Consider the following 21,892-nt stretch of genomic DNA (forward strand, 5'->3'; position numbering starts at 1 on the left):
TGAGAATATAGAATTCTCAGCTATCATAGTGTAACATGAAGAATAAATAAAACAAAATAGAACCCTGCATAAAAGATAATAGTTGAATTAATTAAAAGAAAAAGAAAGATTCTTGCATCCAATAAAATATATAAAATATAAAGGTTTTTGTTAAACTAACTAACAAAGGAAAGAATATATTAATATTGTGATATGATTTAAATGAGAAAAGTTAAATAAATAAGACAGAAAAGGATTAGTCATAAAAGATGGTATGTGAGAGGCTAGAGATTAAGTTATTAAGTAAGTTCATAGAAAAATTTTGGAAAGGGGATTAAATTAGAGGCTAGCAAAGGAAAACAACAGACTATCGCTCAGGGCCGATTCCCGGATTGAGACATCGTTACAGGCCCGCCGATCAAATGACGTTTGGCAGAAAAACGCCACCCTAATTGGTCGGTGAAGTAAAAACAAGTAGGGAGCGGAGAAAAGAAGTTAGAAAAAGTGCCGTTAGGAGAACAGGTATAAAAGAGTTGGAACCCCCCCACGAGGCTTTTTTGGTTTTGGTTTGGATTCTGTTCCAGGAGAGCCCTTCGCGAGCTATTTCGTAGGAATTTCACGGGGTTTTCCTGAGTGGCGAAATTGGAGTAATATCTCCACGCCACAACACGGAAACAGAAGTGAGCGGGATTTCTATTCCGGATTTCCTATGTAAGAAGCGAAGAATGCCATAAGGTCAAAGAAAATGAAACATATTCTTTGTGTTTCGACTTCAGTGACAACTACGAGAAGGGGAAGGAAGTAAAGAAATCGATGTCCACGTGGCGAGTTGCACAGCCGATATATAGATGATCCAAAGTGTGTTTGGAGTTACGAAAAGTTAAGCCAGTGTAAGCCTAATTCAATTCCAAAAGGAACGTAGGAGAAGCAGATTATCGGTGAGGTTATATCAAGATAGTTCAATCAGAGAAAGGTAAAGGTCCATATAAAAAAACCAAGAAAGAAAGGTACTGTAAAATATATCTAATGTTAACTAAAATTTGTCTGTGATAAGTATCATTATTCTAATACGGAACTGTTGAAGTGACCAAGGAAAATTTATACTAGGACTTTAGTATCTGACAGAATATATTAAAAGTAAGCTGGCTAGTGTTAATGCTATGTGAATAATTAAGTGTTCTGAGAATTTTGCATGTCTCTTGTAATGTATTGGAAAGTTAAAATGTCATAGTTGTGTGTTAGTGCAGAAAAGGGTTTAGTTAATCTACTTAAGTTTGAATAGTTAAATAGTGTGAATTAATCTTATGTGTCCATGTCAAATGAATTTACGTGTTGATTGTGTATGGTGGCATGATCGTAATATTAGTTGTATGTTAGTGCAGTAAATGGTTTAGTTAATCTGCTTAAGTTTGAATAGTTGAATAGTGTGAATTAATCTTATTTGTCCATGTCAAGTGAATTTATGTGTTGAATTGTTATGGCGGCATGATCGTAATATCCATTGAAGGATCATAGCCTAATCACTTGTAATAAGCTGATGTTAGTTTGTAAGTATTTAGTTTAGCATAAAATTGAGTAATCATAAAAAATTGAATTGTACCATGTTAGGGAATTTAATAAACATTTGTTCAAATGATAAAAGAGTTGTCTGAAATTGCTGTCCAATGCACCACTTGAAAAATACGAACCTAATCACGGAAATTAATGTTAAGAAACGAGATAAAGTGCATTATGACTGCGTTATCAGTGCATTATCAGTGCATTATGACTGCAACATAGTTACACTTTCAGACATATTTGAGTTCTTTCTCCTTGTTTTTGTATATAATATCTTAAACTAAATATCCCAAAAGGCGCAGTATAAATACAAATATTAGGGGTACTAAGGGGAGAAATAACTTAAGTATTAGTAAAAATTTTTGGTGATATCTCGCGCTTAGATAATAGAAGAACATAGATAAGCGGGAATTGTTAGATAGAATAAAAATCGTAAAATGGGACACAACATAAATGGTGCAGCCGGTAGGATATAAAGTATAAGAAAGTTAATAGAATAGAATAAGAAGAATAGGTCACAACAATATTACTTACAAGAGACAGCGAGCCAGTGCATTATCAAGTCATATCCTTTTCTGTGCTAATCCTAATGCTGAAAACCAAAGTCACAAAGTCTGATGGGAAAAATCTACTAATATCTTCCGTTGCAATGATGAACTAGAGAGAAAAATCGTGGAATGATTATCTTCATTCCTGTTCATCTAAATCATAGGTTCCCAAACTTTTTCAGGCCACCGCCGAGTTTGCAAGACATAAATTTTGCTCCCCCCCCCGTTAAATTTTGTAACGTCCCCCTATTATACACACATATATACATGCTCTATTTTCTCACTGACATAGAAAATTGACATCTATTTCTATCTGACATGGTAAATTTTCAAATGATTAAATATTTAAAACATTTGAAAAAAAATTAAAAAATTAAATTTTCAAATGATTAAATTAAATTGAAATAGAAAATTTATGAAAAAATTGATCGTGTAAGACGGGCATAAGATGAATTAAAATGCAATATTTAAATTTTAATGATTATCTAATCGTAAAATCACGAAAATAATTAATTTTTAAATATGTATTATGAATTTCTTCTATAAAGAGCCACCGACCCCTAGACCGCCTGAACTCCCCCAAATGCTTCTGATCCCACTATAGCCCCCCACCCCCCAGAAGGCTTCAGCGCCCACTTTGGGAACCTGATCTAAATAATAACTTGAGCTACAACCTCCCAGATTGTCATTCAGCTGTAATCATGTACTAGCGTTCACGAGATGCTACTAGCACGCACTTTCCCAACAATACAACTAACGAAAGAACAGCTTTAAATACAATCGCAACGATTTAGTGTCAATTATGTATAGAGACTCTCTATGATGTTCATAGTTTATTTAAGCTTCAGTGTTTTAGTGTTTTTTCTTTTTTTCTTTCTTTTATAATGTCACCTGACGAAGGCTGTTAAGCCGAAACTAGTTGTGTTTTTATATAAAAACCTTTTTACTTAAATCTCGGTTCTAGTCATTCAATTCTTTATAAAAATATGTATGTTAACCGAGTTAATGATCATTCTTTCATATATATATATATTCATATTTATATATACTGATTATAACCGAGACTAGAATAACAATTAAATTTATTCAAAACGCTACATGTTTCATCGGATTGTCCGACTTCTTCAGGCGTGGGAACATAGAAAGCAAGTAAACACTATAAGAAACATCGTATCACTATAAAACGACTATTATAAAATTCAGTTAGCTTTGAATTGTAGCTACAGTCCGTGTTGAAGTTTTATTGTTAAGTAGCTGCGTGCGTCTGATTTCACGCGTGTGCCAATATCGGATAGCAGAGCTGAAAGAGTCCGGTAGATTATAGCTAAGGTTATTATTTATGTGATGAGGGTCCATAACAATTTCCTTAGACTCGACTATGCGGCACTCCACCTCGTCACGGCATATATGAAGGTTTGAAGTTGTTGTCCAGTTTATCTCATGTTGAGGGCCTTCATCATTTGTGTTTACTGAAAACAGTACATGGCTTGACAGGGCACTTGCTCTAGTTCTTTTGTAGGATGGCCCTCTGGTGTTCTTCCAGGCGTAGGAGGATGGATTTTTCAGTTTGGCCATAGTATTGCTTCCCGTACTCACACGTGATTTTGTACACTCTTGGGAATTGTAGATGGTTGTGAGCTTGTTTGTATTTGCTTAAAATCGATCTTCGTTTAGGAAGAGTAGAGAAACAGGTTTTTATGTTGAACTTTCGTAAAATTCTTCTTAGTTTCGTGGAGAGCGAGCTGATGTATGGTAAGGAAATATAACCTTTGGGGTTGTCGTGTTTCTGAGTTGTTTTGATGGCGGCGGCATAGATGCTTATTAATAGTTTTCGACGAGTAGCCATTACTTGTGAAGGTTCTTTGTAGATGTTGTAGTTCATTTTTTAGCTCTTCATCATCTGACAGTATAGATCTGGCCCGATGTGCTAGGGTTGAGATGATACCCACTTTCTGTGCAGGATAGTGGTGTGAGGACGCATGTAGGTATCTATCAGTGTGTGTAGATTTTTTAAAGATTGAGATTTTAATAGAATTAGATGTCTTAGTAAGTCTTACGTCCAGGAAGGGAAGAGATCCATTTTCTTCAACCTCCATTGTTAATTTGATATCTTGGTGGAAGTTGTTTAAATGATTTAAAAAAGACTGAAGGTTATCGGTGCCATGTTCCCAGATAAGAAATATGTCATCTACAAATCTCAGCCAAATTTTTGGTTTAAGAGTAGCTAAGGAGGTTGCCTTTTGTTCAAAATCTTCAAAAAAAGATGTTAGCTAATATAGGAGACAGGGGCTGTCCATTGCCAATCCCTTATTTTGTTTGTAAACTTTTTTCTCGTATTGAAAGTAGCTGGAGTGAACGCAATGTGATAGCAAGGAAAGCATCTTTTTTGAAATCTTGTTCTTTAAAATATCGAGAACCTCTTGAGTTGGAACGTTTTTAAAGAGAGCCACCACGTCAAAACTCACCATGATATCTGAAGGTTGGAGTTTGAAATTTTTGATTTTCGAGACGAAATCTGTTGAGTTTTTTATATATGAAGAAGAAGAATTTGTAAAACCTTTTAAAGATAAAGCCAGAAACTTAGATAAGCTGTAGGTAGGCGAGTCAATACGATCTACAATTGGTCTCAGTGGGCAGTTTTTCTTGTGTATCTTTGGGAGACAATATAACCTTGGGATGAGTGGATGTAAAGAGCGAGCGGCAAGGCGTATGTTTCGTAGAAGTTCTGTGTCTTTTTGTAAGAGGCTGTTTGTTTTGTTATGTATCTCCCTCATTGGATCTCTCTCAATTTCCAAGTATGTATCTGACTCTAATAACGACAAGATTTTTTCATGTAATCTGCTTTATTTAGGACCACAGTTGCGTTGCCCTAGGTTTAAAATAGCTTGGTATCTTTAATATATATATATATATATATATTATTATATATATTGTCTGCTTGCGGGATAAAAAAAAAAAAAACACATAAACTGGCGGAAAAAACCCATGCTGTCCATGGCAGATCGTTAAGCTTCTCACCGGGAATCGAACCTGGTACAAGTGTACCAAGGTTCGATTCCCGAATGTTGTTATAATTGTTCTATTTTATTATTAGTTATTGTTATTAATCTGTTACTGTGCCTAATTTATAAATTAAACTTTATCATAGGTATGTATGTATAAGAAAAAACATAGCATGTATAGGGGAATCGAACCTGGTATAAGTGTACCAGGGTTCGATTCCCGAAGGAGCAAAGCCACTAGGCTAACTGAGCCGACAAATTATATATATATATATATATCGCGATTATCTGTATGGATTTATCTAAAGCATTTGACACACTAGTACACGACACTCTCTTAGGAAAAACTGAAGCAAGTTTGAATAGGTTGGCCTTTGCTCACGTAGTTTAGAAATAATCTTCAAAGCAGAAAACAAATCATACGTATTTATCAAACGCATTTAATTACCAGTAACACATGAAGAGAAAATCGCACAAGAATTGATTCTCTTCAACAATTATATGCATGATATTAACCGGTTTCCTCTCTGAGAAGCAAGATCTTTAAATACGTTGTATTTACATAATACTGGCCTTATATTAGTTGTTTCAACTAATTCAAAACAACTGGTTTCGTCCATGCATAATGATGTAAGCTTGCCTTAGAAAATATGCATTATAACTATAAATTCATCGATATAAACTCTAATAAGACAGAATTAATGATACACAGTAGCCCTTCTTTATCCGCGGGGGGTACGTTCCAAGACACCCCGCGGATAGTACCGAACCCTATACATGCTATGTTTTTTCTTATACATACATACCTATGATAAAGTTTAATTTATAAATTAGGCACAGTAACAGATTAATAACAATAACTAATAATAAAATAGAACAATTATAACAACATACTGTAATAAAAGTTATCTGAATCTGAATCGAATCTTAGCAATCTCAGCATACGTTATTATTATTATTATTATTATTTATTTATTTATTATTTTATGAAGTCGAGAACGTTCACCTTTTTTCACTTAAAAGGAAGCACTTCACGGCTACTCTTTGGCATATCCAAATTGCCAGCATCACCACTCTTGCGCGTGGGGACCATTATTAAGGAAAATAAGGGTTACTTGACCACAAGCACTGTAGTACAGCGACAGTCGATCTAATAACCGAGAACTACTCAGAACGGCGCGCAATTTTAAACTTATGAATTGTCTATTACTAAAAGAAAGAGCCACATGGCTTCATTTCGGCGATGTAAAATTACACAGGCAAAGTGGATATTAGATCCAACATTATTTCAAAGCCGAATGTTTTTAGAAACTATGGAAGTTTCGTAAAATTGAAACTGAGAGCTTGCAAGAATACAACCACGGTATCCCCCGAGTTGCCTTAGCTACTTAAGTCAAGCAGCGCAAGCTAAGGCAACTCGAGGATGCCGAGAGTTGTATCTACTCGCAAACTCTCAGTTCAATTTTACGAAATTTCCATAGTTTCTAAAAACATTCGGCTTCGAAATAATGTAAATTTTCCATTTAATATTTTCGGATCGGGGTTGACCGCGGATAAGGGGGGGGAGGAGGACTATGGTATTCACAAATCCACTGAGTCAACCAATCTTGATTATATATTATCATGTTATGTAGATAACATGATAATATATAATCACACACACACACACGCACGCATCAGGAAATTTATCGCTATCATAGTGTTGATATACAGTAGATGTGAACTGGAATAGTCATAAAAATCATCTGCAAAGCAAATATCCAGATAATAGCAAGCAATCTATGCAGACTAAAAGATTTACACGGCAGCTCCTGCATACATAAAAACACTAATGTGCATTATGTGAAAACATATACGATGAAAGATAACAATATGCATTGTGGGTAGACAATTAAGTAAGTACAATTTTTTTTATTATTTTTTTTTCTTTTATGTTGAGCCTATACACGAGAGGTTAGTTGATCAATCTATAGTACATTAGTACCGTATATGGGTAAATATTAATATCTCTGTAGCTTAAAATGATAAAGCTGATCTGTTGGGAGCAAGAAATGATGCAAACGTTTTTTTCGCAGGGCAATGAGAACATGAAATACTAAGGTAAAACACCTCACTACCCAAAAACATTACTTTGATGCTAAACAGAGAGTAATCGGAACCACATATCGTATAACAAAACCTCAGACAACTAACTGCATCACACATATAAATATACTAAGCATTATGGAACGTCTGACCTGAGTTTTTCCATTCCCGATGTTAAACATTGTTTAACATATTGGGAACTACAATAACAGTTTAACTACAATAATCTAAAAATATATATCTTAAGGGTGCAAAGAGAATATGCCTTTATGTACCTTACTGATGACCTTTGAGATGCACTATACATGCGCAGGATTACCATTTCAGTAATATTGCCATCATGCCTTGTGTGTGTTGATAATGAATGTGTGTGCGTGTGTGTGTGTGTCAGTTTTGCTCAAAGAAAATCGACAAAATAGACTAACTCATTTTAACTTTGAAAAGGCCTCATAATTGTTTTTTCCGCATCCGAAAAATAGGATTCAGCTTCATTTCTTTCTAACAAAGAACACTGCAACGTTACGTGGAGAAAAAATATTATTATTATTATTATTATTATTACATGATTTTTTTACTCCTGAAAACAAACGCAGTTAACAAGAGTAATACACTGTTCTTATAGTCTTAGTAGCGTCTCTAGAATTTTCTTTTTTTATATATTACTCTCACACACGAAAGGTAGAATGGCCTATAGCAAATAAATACCATGTGTGGACAGGAGTTTGGAGCAGAGTAATCTGTTGATATTCTTCTTGAACTGCTGGAATTTCATACTTCACAATATTGTCTCTATGTAGCGCAGTTGGCTGGATGATGCGAAATATGCTTCCGTTTGTAAAAGTTCATGTAATAACCATCAAATCAACTCTGCATCTCAGAGTTGATTTTTTGGAGTATTTAAGTCTTCATTTCCGAAGTATGTGTGGCGCGTGCACACGCTCTTTCGAAAACGCCTTCCAGCTCTTTTTTTTTTAAAGCCACATTTAATAATTATCACGGTGAGAGATGGAAGACAACTGGATTAAATTTTGGTACCGACGCACTTCGGCGCGTCCATGTGTTATTTTCCTGTAAAAAACCTCTCAAAAGGAAAAATAATAGCAGTTTTAATAGCAATAATAAAAGTAAATATTAAATACTTTTTTTGCATAGCAATATGTCACGAAGACCAATTCGCTTAAAATATAATTAAAATCAACACAACACACACACACACACACACACACACACACACACACACACACACACACACACACACACACACACACACACACACACACACACACACACACACACACAGAGTTTTTTTTTTTAAACAGAATTATTATGATGGAATAATAAAACGTTAATAACTGTAAAAAATGTTCCATATCTATATAAAAATACATTAACCACTCAGAATGTATACAAAGGTTATTCAAAAATATTTCATTGAGTTTCCATTTACCACTTTAACAATAACTTTCTGTTGTTGTTGTTGTTTTCTCTAAAGAAAGAATAAAAAGAGAAAGAATGAAAGAACAATAGAAAGAAAGTAGTCTTTTATCTGTGACTTAGGCCTTAACCATTAGTGGTAGATAATTCGTTTCTACTACTTCTTTTTTTTTTTTTTAAGCGAAATGCTATTCCCATTTCGTGTTCCATTAAATTGGCTTTTATTGCATGTATATCGCGTGAATTCTGCGATCAAGTTTTTGTGCAGCGGTGTTAAAATGCAAGATTTTTTTCATGCAGGGAGGGAGAAAAGAAAAACATCCACACACGATGTCAAAGGTTTAGAGTTACAATTCGCGCACTCATAGTAATCGGAAGTTTAAAACAATGTCACTAACAATCAATGTGATACAGTAATGTTTTATAAAATAAATAAATAAAATTTCTAGAACTTATTTTTCAAAGGGAGCGTTTATCTCTAACGAACTTTTGGATACTAATAGGCAGCGGCTCCATCCCTAGTCGTCAACCGTAGTTCAGTTTACCGTTGTAGTTCAGGATATCGATGATGACTAGTGTTACTGTCTGAAATAATGAGAGTTTTATGGTTGATTTTTCTGAGTTCCGATGTTGAAAGTCTAAGTTTCAGGAATAATAAAAAAACATGAACTCGTCTGCATCGGAGATCGAGTACCTCGTAACAAAAAAAAAAAAAAAAAAAAAAAGTTTTGTCGGGAAGCTGAAAAGCCTAGAAAATGCTTCTCTAGATTGCAGATTCAGTCTTAATTGAATCTGCAATCTTTCCTTTGGATGTCTAGAGTAGAGTGGAAGCATTGTTGTCTAAGATCAATTTTTAAATAGCTTAAACTGCGTTTTGTTTTGACACATTAACTATCTTTATAATATATAAACTTTATAAACTAGAATAGTTTAAGTCGTGGTAAAAAAGGTAATATCGAAAATTTTTTCTATATTAATACTTTCAATATTTTTCTAATATTGAACAGTATTAGAAACATTAACATGGAAGAAAGACAATAGAAATAATAATAATAATTTTATTTTTTGAAGTAGTTTATTCTAAATCGGTAGTGTATGTTCTAGAGATATTTGTTGCTCTAATGTTTCACGTTCTCTAATTACATAAATATCTTTACCATCCACCATCAACTGAACTGGCTTACAGCGAGAAGAAAAATTAGACCCAAACACACAGCCATAGGCACCAACAGATAAAAAAACCAATAGATCACCCTGGCGAGCTGCAAGTTTTCTCTTTTGAGCCAGATTGTCAAATAAAAGACATAGTGGGCCAATAACATCGAAGGTCTCTGCTTCCTCTGGATTTCTTTCTTCTGCATTCATCACTGTATAGTAAAATTCCGTTAGCACAGGAGTAATAATATCATTAAGACCAGCATCAACAATCAGAAAATTTCTAGTACTTGTTCTTTTTACGTACTCTACAGTAGTAAGAAGTATACCACACTCACCAATAATGGATCGTCCATATTCAACTATAACGGAGACACCGTGAGCAGAAACTGGATTTACGAGTTCTTCTACCCATCTAGATATATCAGGTTCTTGTTGATCTTCACGATATGAAATTCCGAAGCCGCCTCCTAAATCCACAAACTGCAGTTCAATTCCTTTTTCATTAAGGATGTGCATTATTTCCAGAAGAATATCTCTGGCTTCTAAAAACGGGGTTAACTGCAGTATTTGAGAGCCTATATTACAATGTATTCCAACAACTTGTAGGTAAGAAGATTGATGAGCTCTTATAAATGCTTTTATACCTTCTGTTTTACTAAAGCCATACCTACTTGTACACATTTCAAAAGACAACAATTTATCTGTGTAGGTTTTAAGAGCAATATCAGGGTTAATTCGTATAGCCACGGGTGCACATATCTCTTTATTTCGAGAAATGGATTCTAGTCTTTCTAATTCTGGAAACGATTCTAATATAAAACATTTAATTCCAGCTTCCAGACCTAATTCTATAGATTCTGTACTCTTTCCAGCGCCTGTAAATATTATCTTTTTTGGATCGCAACCAATAAAAAGTGCTCTTTGTAGTTCCTCCTTAGAAGAGACATCAAAACCAGTGCCATTCCTATGTAGAATATCCATAATCCCAAGAGAAAAGTTGGATTTTACAGGAAAGCATATCACGTGTTTATATGGAACCAAGGCTTTCTTCAAGACCGACAGTCGGTCGAGAATTTTTGCCTTCGAATAAACAAACGCAGGAGTTTTATATTTATGTGCAATACTATGAAGGGGAACATCTTCCACGTATAACTTTTCTTCTCTATAACTTAACATTTCACTGTTAAACTCCGATTTTATGAACAACACCGAGATCTCACGTTCTACGTTCTTCTGGAGACTTACAATGTTTATGTGTTATCTGGTGATTAGGACTGTTATATAAATCCCCTAAGATCATAGTGCAAAGTGCAAGACGAATTTTTAACGTATAATTGCCAATCCAAGATAATTTCTTATCTTTGGTTTCAGTAAAGATCTCTATAGAATGTGCGGCTTCCATAACACCCATTCCGTTCATTTAGACTTTCATAATTATATTAGTGCATTTATTACCATGTTACGTTAATTAAATAAATGAACAGACACTTTATATGTTCATTTATTAAAGATAATGTTGGCTAATTAATTAATATTGTGGTTTACGTTTTTTTATATTCATAAATGCAAAATAGGTCGAACAGACTAGAATAATCATTATGAAAATTGAAGTCCAATGAAATAGGTCAGCGATGACGAATATATGGCATGCGTGTCAAAAGTAGCACACGTAATGTCATTTATTAGAACGCAGCGGAAATACCTTAAAAACTAACTTCCATTTCTAAAAGTGACGCCTGCTTAGAAAGAGAATATATAAATGTAGCATAATCCTGGTTGGTGTTTGTAATGAGAGAGAATAGTTTGGTAATCAAATACTCAAATTTGGTTTAATGATCTCCCGAAGGAAAAATTTCTCTCTCTCTCTCTCTCTTTTTTGCATTAGTAAAATGGCCTTCTTATTTACATATTCAGTGCGTTATATCCAATCAAAATATATTAAATGTGACTAATGAAAATGTTTTCATTTTAATAGGTGAAATTATTTTTTATTAATACTCGAGTTAAATGCAAAAGAAGAGTAAACTTCAATATAAAACATCGGTTACATGTGCATGCTGCTTTTATGGATTTAATGGCTAATTGAACAAAATGAATGGTTATCTACATCTCCTGAGACCTAGAGAACTGAGGTATTTCAGGAATTAGCTTTCAACAATCGGTTAACGTAATAAAACATTTACAGTGATTATTATTATTACTATTATTATTATTATTATTATTATTATTATTATTATTATTACGTATCGACACCTCCACGGTGTCAATAGACTCATCGCTGGAGATCCATTTCGAAAACATTAATTATCAATTATCAATACCTGTGCAATATCAAGAACCTCCATAGCTTAGTCGATATAGACGAAGACCTTTGGTCGGAAAGACCTGGGTTCGATTCTCCTCAAGACGTGAGGAACCTTTATCTGTTCTCTTTCGACTAAAGGTGACTTAACTGGTCTCATAAGGAGGTAGGGGATTTTTCACCTGGAAACTCTGGTTTTTCGATCCCCAAAACAGGCAAACTGGCCTCGTGAACACACACACATTTACAGTAAAAAAAATGTCCCCTTCCCAAATGCCAAACTATGCAACAAGCCGATTGGAGTGTCCCACAGACGTATAATCTTCGCGGAGACCGTACGCAAAGTGGGATAAGAGCGCTATAAAGAGGAAGAAGAAATATCTCTCATATTTTTTCTTGAAATCATTCACCGACAAAGCACACGTAACTGACTCTGACAAATACTCCACTCATTCACCACTCTCCAAGCAAAAAATCTAGTCTCCAACCCTTTGCTAACTCCACTCTTACTCAATTTCCATCGAAGGCCTTTTGTCATCCTCACACATTCATTCATCCTATAACCCTCTTATGTTGTTTAAGGCGGGGGGGTTATCCGCCAATCAATCAGCTTCTGTAACCCACAAATCTTCAATTTTTCCTCATATGGATTATCACACAGACTTGCCACCGTCTTGGTCACTCGCCTCTGAATCCGCTCCACCTAGTCCACATCTCCAAGAAACCCAGGTGACTAGATCTGTGCACAGTAATCCAGATGAGTCCTTATCAACGCCTTATAAAGAGGAATAATAACCTGCTTATCTCTGCATGTCACGGTGCTATTTGGTAATCCTATGAGCTGTTTTATTAGCCACTTTTGCAATATGCCCGCTGAAATTCAACTCCCTATCTACCGATGCCTCCAAATTCTTGGTTTCTTCAATTACCTGGAGCACAGTTCAACCAATATGGTACACAGCTTGTAATATTTTCATTCCAAAATGCATAACTTTACACTTTGCCATATTAAAATGGCATCCGTTATTCTTCTTTCTCTTTGCGAACTGCCAATCTATTCAAATCATCCTGTAAAGTATCTACACCCTCTTCATTGACAATTGCTTTACCTAATTTTGCATAATCTTCAAACAACTGAATATTTCCTCTCAGATCATTTCCTATATCATCAGTGAACAAATTAAATAGTAGTGGCCTAAGTAACAGAGTCCTGTGGCACACCACTAGTCAGAGGCCTTCTATTGGGGTCTGCTCCTGTATAAGCTTCTGCCTGGTATCTCTCCAACAACCATCCTCTTATCCACATCACCAGCTTCATGTCCACATCAATTTGATGTAATTTACATATCAATATTCCATGCGGTATCCTGTTAACTGGCTTTGCAAAGTCCAACAGTATCACCGTGTAGTCATTACTTTTATCCAACTCAGCCGTCACCTTATTATAAAAAGTAAGTTACTGAAGTATGTCCTACCCTTCATGACTTACGACTCCCTTGGGACTCTAGCCGAGAGGAAATTTAGATTAAACAATCTAGTCAAAGGGACTACCAATTTATTCCTTGTCATATTCTCATAATAAACGAGCTAATATCCTGTCCAAATCCATAGCTGTTTTCAAGTCCAGATTTTGTATTATTATTATTATTATTATTATTATTACGTGTAGCCGCCAAGAAGTTCTTTGGCTCATCGTTGGAGGTCATACTAATCCACTACACAACAACTCACTGTTTCCTCTACTTAATCTTCTTACTACTACAGGTTACGCCATCTACAGTCCACCACCACCACAAGTAGGCCTTTACCTGTTAGCCTTTATCGAACTCCGAAAGATTCTTTGTTTTTCTCATTTTGATCAACATTATTAACCAGCAACATTCTTAAATAGTTGTCTAGAACACGTAGTGAAGCATGACTTAGTATTTTGCATATACGCTGAGTAAGTGACGTTTACTTATATCTGCATAAAGGTTTCTAATTCAGTTGCCGTTATGTGTAGTATTTTAGTACTTTCTTGGAGGTGTGATGCGTTTTTTTTTAAAATATATAAGAAAATGAATTATGGAGATAAAGTTATCTTTCCATGAAATGCTACAAGACTATAAACAAACGGTCTCCAGGTAACTCGGGTTTTTCAACCCTCAAAACGGGCGAACCGTTCCCGCGAACACTCACGACTATAGTCATAAACACTTGTGGTGGCAAGGAAGGCAACGGGAAACTGCCGTGCTTCTTCATGATCTCCCTAGTATAGTGTGCGTATCGTTACCCCCACCAGCCACAAGGCTGAAGGGAAATACGGAATATGTGTGTGTGTGTGTGTGTGTGTGTGTGTGTGTGACTACGTTTTTTCTTACTAACGTAACGTAATTATAAATTATCTTGGTGTAAGCTGAACGTTTAGCACAGTAGTTTTATTGAACTTAGCCGAAATCAATACATTTTAATTTCTTACTTATTTAATATTATTCAAATTAAAACTAATCGCAAGATATGTGTGGATTTAATAAGTTATATAAAACAGTAAATCTGCAATCCAGATGATAGGATTTTTGCTCCCTTTACGAACAGGCACTTTACGATCAGCAGATGATTTTCGTCGCTGGGTTTGAGACTACCACTTTGCAATAGAAGCCATCAACAAGCTGTGGTTGGAATCCAGCAGTAGGCATGGATGTTTGCTAATTGGAGATAAATTTCATCTCCCGGTGTGAGTCTATTACACCGCTTATTGGAAGTTTGAAGAGGCTTGAAAAAGTGAAATGTTTGGTCTCTAGAGCATTATATTATAAATAATAATAATAATAACAATAAAAACCTTTAGTCCACGCGCGAAAATTTTGGTTGGAATGGAAAATTAAACTTTAGATCAGGGGATTTTTAGAGACCTCGAGGAATTGTAGCCCGATTTTTTTCCCTCTCTCTCTTTCTTATGAATTCAATAGTTATATTTTGACTCGGTCTGTCATTGCATTAAATTCTCTATCTATCAACAACATTGACCCGGTATCAGATTCTTCATTGAGGTAGTAAATTCTAAATTTATTGTGTTGTGCAATTAATCAAACGTTGAAAAGAATAAGCTATTTTTATAGTTAACATCAGCTTTCGATTAAATTGCTTAAGTATCTTCAATGATAATTTCACCTATAAAATTAACTGCAGTGAATTAAAAGTTTCCACTGTGCGCTCACAGATAAAAAGATTACGGGTAAATTTAAGATATGCTATTGCTAATATTAGTCTCTAGGCTGATATTTGGTGTGAAATGATGATATCTTATCTAAACGAGACTAGTATTACACCGATTAACTTTGCCATATCTGTATTCTCATTTTTTTTTATTATTATTTTATTTATTATTATTTTTTTTATCGGACACAAACACCATCCGAAATTCATTCTTCTTTTGTCCCATATTGAAGGTCAGGGAATTATGTATCTCACAGCAGTCGATATGCGAACGACTGCTGTTTTGTCCAACATTGTCTTCCCAAAAAAACATTTTTTTGGAAGACAACGTTGGACAACTAAGGGAACACATTTCAAAATGCTCTAAAAATGTGTTCCCCTTAGTTATAAATTACCTCAAAAGTATTCACATAGTTGTTATTATAATATGGCATAAAATATAATATAAATGTATAGGCATGTTGCTAAACGACTGACTGACTGATGAATTAAAAGTTTTATTCATTACCCGAAAATGGGAATTTTTAAATTCAAGTGCCCCCCCTTTTTTTTTGCTTTGAATTTTCTAAAAAACATGTCTTCCCCCTTTAATTCTATTTAACTTTTATCTCCAAGATATCGGAATGGGACTTCTTTCATGACGTTAGCCTTTAACACATGAATATGATTCTGTCCCACTTAGGAAATAATAAGCAGGTTGTGGTTACGATGAAATTTATCTCGCACCTAATGACATTCTATAAAGCATCCGGGATTACGGTAGGATTCCAACACATAGCCTAGTTGGAAAGTGCAAGCACTTACCACTCAGCCATCTTGACAGGGATTCGTTTTTCTTCTATTCTATTCATCTTTTATATTTTGTAACTTTTGAAAAAATTTCGCTATTTCGATTATAATATTATTCAAATCGTTATTCGTTTGTATTATTTATATCTCCAAAGCCCAACTGAAAAATCTCTACTTTAAGAATATGACTAAATAGTTGCAAATTCTCATAGTCGTTTCTTGCCTAGCCACGTTTTAGTTCCAGTTTGCTTTTGAAATGTTTTTTCACTTCAGGGTAAACAGGGATCTTCATAGCAATGGAGTTAGCTGCGGAAGTGCACAGGAAGCGACTTCCTAATATATTATATTTAATTAAGCATTTCCCTCCCCCCACACACACACCGAGTCTCCGTAGCTTAGTCAGTATAGACGAAGCCTTTTTTAGTCGGAAAGACCTGGGTTCGATTCCCGTCTTGAGGAACCTTTACCTGGTCTCTTTCGACTAAAGGTGAGTTAGCGGTCTTATAAAGGTGGAGGGTTTTTTCAATCGGGAAACTCGGGTTTTTCGTCCCTCAGAACAGGCAAACTGGCCCCACACACTTCTACAGACAAAAATACTTCTCTCCCCAACGTCAGGTTCTGCAACAAGTCGGTTGAGATCGCGAACGTAAGGTCGCATCATGTAAAAAAGGCAGATCTCAAATAGACGAGATACGGCACATGAGGAAGTATTAAGCATTTCCACCCCACTCCACCTTGTTCCACCCCCCCCTTTCTTCCGGAAACTCGGCTTTTTTCGTCTCTCAGAACAGGCAAACCAGCTCCGTGAACTAAAGGGGTTAACCACTCATTTCAAATTTGACGCTTTCCTAATAGTGAGAAAAACAAATTTCTTCTGGAATTTTTAAAAGAAATTTGTTTTTCTATGTAATTTGCATAAAACATAAAAAAGACCGTGAATTTGAAATAGGCAAAGCTTGAGTCCGCTGTGATTTGCATTATATATGGAATATAATGTATTTCGAATCGAATAATATTATTGTATTACGCCAATTGCGCGATGAATGGAAAATACATATATCAGTTTTCTGCCAGTTATTCACAGTGCTTGAAAGGTTATAATCTAAAATCTCTTCTTAATAGTCTCTTTCCATCTGCTGCTGGATACAGGCCTCCTCATTAGCTTTTCAGTTCTGTCTTTAGCCAATGTCCGACCTTTCCTGCTGATCGTTCTAAAAATGTGTTCCCCTTAGTTATAAATTACCTTAAAAATATCCACATCTTATCACAAATCTTTGTAGATCATTCTTCCATTTTGTTCTTTGGCGATCTTTTCTTCTCTTGGTACCCACTCAGTCAGGGCCGACTCTAGGCTTAGCACAATGTCTTTGGAGCGCCAACATCGTAAAAAAAGTAATAGTATTAGTCGAAGTAATAGTAATAGTTGAAATGTTAGTGGTACGAGCAGTGCCACCTTAAATGCTCTATACGCGCTTTTTTGGTAATAACTATAAATTGCTTTTAACAATAGAGAATTTTTGGATGCCTGTCTTGTCTTACAATGCGTTGATAAAACTGACCTAGGGGTGCCACATAACCTCGAACCAGCACTGCATTTAATGCTTAATTTTGTTCACATTTCGTCTATCATTCTACTGATACGGCCATTCCATCTCCATTTATATGCTTTCCAATACTTCACAAGCTCCTCTATTCTGGTCATCTCTCTAATTCTGTTCCTTTTTGCTATGTGGAGCCAGTACCGTCGACAGGGTGTAGCATAGAGGCAGCCTGCCTCACGGCACTGCTTAATAAGGGCGCTCGTTCAGCCATATTGAGGTAGGCGCCGTATTACGGCAACAAGATATTTTACAAATATACGGCGTTTAGTTTACCAAATAAGAAAGGCGTCACTTCCCATTGACAGTTAAATATGTGCTTATTATTGTATATTTTAATAATAAAAAAATATTATAGTCATACATACTAAAACTAAACATTTTAGAAGCCACTAATTAGATCCTTAAGGAAACAACCCATAAAGTATCGTACGATGTGAATTTTATAAACTTTTATAGACTATCCAAATATTTAGTTAAATATTATTATATTATGTTTTGCATTCATGTTTCTTTTGTAATAAAAACAAAATAGCAATTGGAGATTTTCTTATATTTTTGCCTTATAATCCATCAGAGGGAATATTTAATTGTTTGCCTCAGGGCGCGATCTAATCTGGCGACGGCCTGTGTGGAGCATTCTTCTCTCTAAGGCTCTTTGAATCATTTGTTTTCCTGCTTTTACTAGTTGCTCATATCTCACTTTAGTAAGTAAATGCCGGTCTGGTTGGCCGAGTGGTTAGCGTATCCGCTCTCCAGCCAAAAGGCTGCAGGTTCGAATCCCGCCGTGGGCATGGATGTTTGTAATGGCCTGTGAAAATACTAGCGCTGGTATTGGTGGGCAGTAGATGGCGTTAGTGTAGATGATGATTGTAATTGAGGTTCGTTGTAGTGGGTGAATAGTATGGAAAAGACAGAGTTGTAGAGTAAGTGCCCTTCCTCGATGAGTCTTTGGACTCCTTGGAGGCGTCATATAATAGTAATAAAAATACTGGACATATTAAATAGTTTTATTTTTAAGCATACTGGCAAATCTTCTAAGTGATAATCTTTATAGAATATTTTGTTTCCTCGTTTTATTCTTCTATTTTTTTTTTTTTCTTTATCGTTAACATTACTAAATAACAACAAACTTTCAATTTGCTTGTTCTTGAACATCCTGCACATGTATATGTATCTAACTTCCGTTACGGAAGTTAGATACTACGTAAGCTAGATGTTATGTAAGCGTATGTTGTAACAGCCAACTGCTTATAGCCTACAATTAGTTACACTTTCTTGAATCACCAACACTGAACGCATATTAAAACATATTTTAAACATTTTATTCTTACTTAGTGATTTTACAAAAACGGAAGGACTTACACGTAACTCTTGGAGAACAAGACGCTGTTATCAAGGGCTTGATAACAGCACCTGTCGCAAAATGAAATAATAAAGTATTGTTAGGTGACACCTACAGGGAGTCCAAACTCATCAGGGAAGAGTGTGCCAACAACATCGAACGATTGAACCCCCTTCCAACTTCTAACCGTGTTCAAACTTCTTTAACTTTTTACGTGAGCCATTAGTAGCAGAGGCTCTACCAATCAACCAACGCGTTGCGAATGGGTTTACTTATCTACCAGTGGCGGCCGGTGAAAATTTTAAGTGTGGCTGCTGCATATACAAAATAAAAAAAATAATAAAAAAAAACTTTTTTTTTTCCTAATCAGTAACGAATTTATTAATAAATAAATTAACATATTAAAAATATTTCATCCTCACCACGAACAAACACCAATAATAAAAGTTTCGTATCAAAGCAACGACAATTGCAAACGAATATCATATCGGCGTTAGATCGCAGTGCATTTGTTTCGTGTAACGATAATTGAAAAAATATTATTCTTTTCATATTTTCAACAGTGACACTCGTTATAATTCAGTCCTTGTATCTATAATAAATAAATAATTATGTGTTATTTTAACAAAATAAAATAAGATTTACAAAAAATAGTTCACCACGCACACCGATACCAATAAGCGTTTCATATCTCATGAAATAAGGCGCGTAAGCATACTAAAAATACACTGCCGCGTGAGCAGTTACAGTTGAGAATGATAACGTGCAATGACAATGGCAAACAAACATCGGCGTTAGATCGCAGTGCATTTGTTTCGTAATCTAAAGCGTTAATCGAACAATTCCAATTATTAACTATTCAATCAATGTCAAAACATAAGCTGTAACTGCATTTATATAATGTTGTAAGCATTGTTATTATTTATAAACACAAACAAAATTTAATTTTTTCCTTCGGGGTGCTGTAGTGTCGCAGTGCTTATGTATGGGGCGCCACTGTTATATACTTTAATTACTGTAAAGTACAGTATTTGCATTTTGGCATGTTTTTTTCTTCAAAAAAAGCGAAAACATATGAAACATTTCTTCATTTATGCTTTAAATGTATTAATATATCATTTTACATAAACATATTACTATGTACATGCATATGGATCATATTCAGATTACTAAGATATGCAACATGGCAACTTTTTGCCTGTAATCCTGCGCAGTCGGCCTTAATAAATAATAATAATAATATACGATGAAGCTTTGTGTTAAGGCATTTCTAGCCTGTTAGCTCTTATTCATATCAATTATCTAATTGTAATATACCAATGGAAGAAATGTTGGTTTTTAAGTATATATTTAATAATTTCATGTTCACGATTAGTTCAGGCCAACTCCGATCCGCTCATTTCAACTTTCGCTGCAAAACAAAGCTTTATACTTTGGCAAAAGCTGAACCTAGTCTATATTATCTAAATTGGAAAGAAAGCCAAACATCTATTAAGCTTTCTTTCTGTACTAGGCTGAATCCTTCTGTAATACATTAAATAGAAATATCTGATTTTTCTTTTGAATGTTTTACTGGCTCCTCTAATATCCATTATTAAATGCTTCGTGTTTCTCGATAGAAAAATAGTGAATATTTATTTATTATTCTCTTTTTAACAACACATAAAAAATTATTGCAAGTATTATGATATAAATATGCATAATATCTAGAAAAACTGATTATTTTAGCATTTTTCGGATGCACTTTGCAAAAATGCCTAATATACATATTAGATTTATTTTTGTCTTGTATAAAGCAGTCCCTTCTGTCTAGCCAGATTTTACTGAAATTTAGTGAAAAATTTTACTGAAATTTAGTAACTTGATCTTTTTATTATTATTATTATTATTATTATTATTATTATTATTATTATTATTATTAATATCTTCAACTGTCTCTACACCTTACCTCTACTACGAATCAACGCCATCTACCGCCCACCTCCAACACCACCACAACTAGTAATTTCTGTCTGTAAATTGCGTGTGTTCTGAAGGGCCGATTTGTGTGTATGCGGGATGAAAAACCCGAGTTTCCAGGAGAAAAAACCCTGCTACCTCCGTATGAGATCGGCTAACTCACCATCGATTGAAATCGACCAGATAAAGATTCCTCCCGTCGCGACGAGAATCGAACTTAGGCCTATTCCAATCGAAGGGCGCAATGTACCGTCGTTCTTCCAATTGCGCTACGGAGGCGCTTAAATAAAAGTGCTCCCTTAAGGCAAAAACCTTAAGAGAGCGAACTCAAAAACTCATCACCCAGGATAACAGCAACAGCCGAACCTCAGTTAACTTCCTTGGTTCAGCATTGCCATTTGTTACCCTGGAAGTCCTAAAAAGGACTCCTCCACTTTGGGTTCTGTTTTTCAGTTCTGACTTGAAACGGAACATTTGCAAGGAAGTACAAAACGTTTCGAAATCACAATAAATAATAACTCATTTCGGGGTAGATTTCTTGGAATTTAATAAAATTTGGTACTTCGGATCTCTACTAAAATTTGTCGAGTTATTTCAGTTTTGGCTTACATTGCTAATTTAAGTGTGTTTAGTGATTAATGAGATTAACGAAGAGAAATAATTATAAAAAATATGTTACAAATAGCCTAAGTTCGATTCTCGTCGCGACGGGAGGAATCTTTATCTGGTCGATTTCAATCGACGGTGAGTTAGCCGATCTCATACGGAGGTAGCAGGGTTTTTTCTCCCGGAAACTCGGGTTTTTCATCCCGCATACATACAAATCGGCCCTTCAGAACAATTCTTCAGCAAAAAAAAAATAATTAAAAAAAAACGTAGAATGAGTTGTTGTGGTAACTGATTACGTCATCTATGTACAAGAATATTCGTGAAACGCATCT

General features: G+C 35.0%; 1 protein-coding gene across 3 annotated transcripts in view; it reads left to right on the forward strand.

Annotated features, from left to right (window-relative positions):
• The first annotated feature begins 702 nt into the window (after positions 1–702).
• LOC150098783 (lysM and putative peptidoglycan-binding domain-containing protein 2-like) overlaps positions 703–21,892 on the forward strand; it is a 98,266-nt gene continuing 77,076 nt past the window's right edge. The window contains exon 1 of one of the 3 annotated variants that reach the window (XM_090404698.1): positions 703–952. The gene's annotated coding sequence lies outside the window, so the exon portion shown is untranslated. The other 2 variants (XM_090404699.1, XM_090404697.1) reach the window with 2 other exon arrangements.

This window comes from Typopeltis vanoorti, chromosome 15 (assembly GCF_054136105.1).
Source record: "Typopeltis vanoorti isolate ZY-2024b chromosome 15, IOZ_Tvanoo_1.0, whole genome shotgun sequence".
NCBI classification, from domain to species: domain Eukaryota; kingdom Metazoa; phylum Arthropoda; class Arachnida; order Uropygi; family Thelyphonidae; genus Typopeltis; species Typopeltis vanoorti.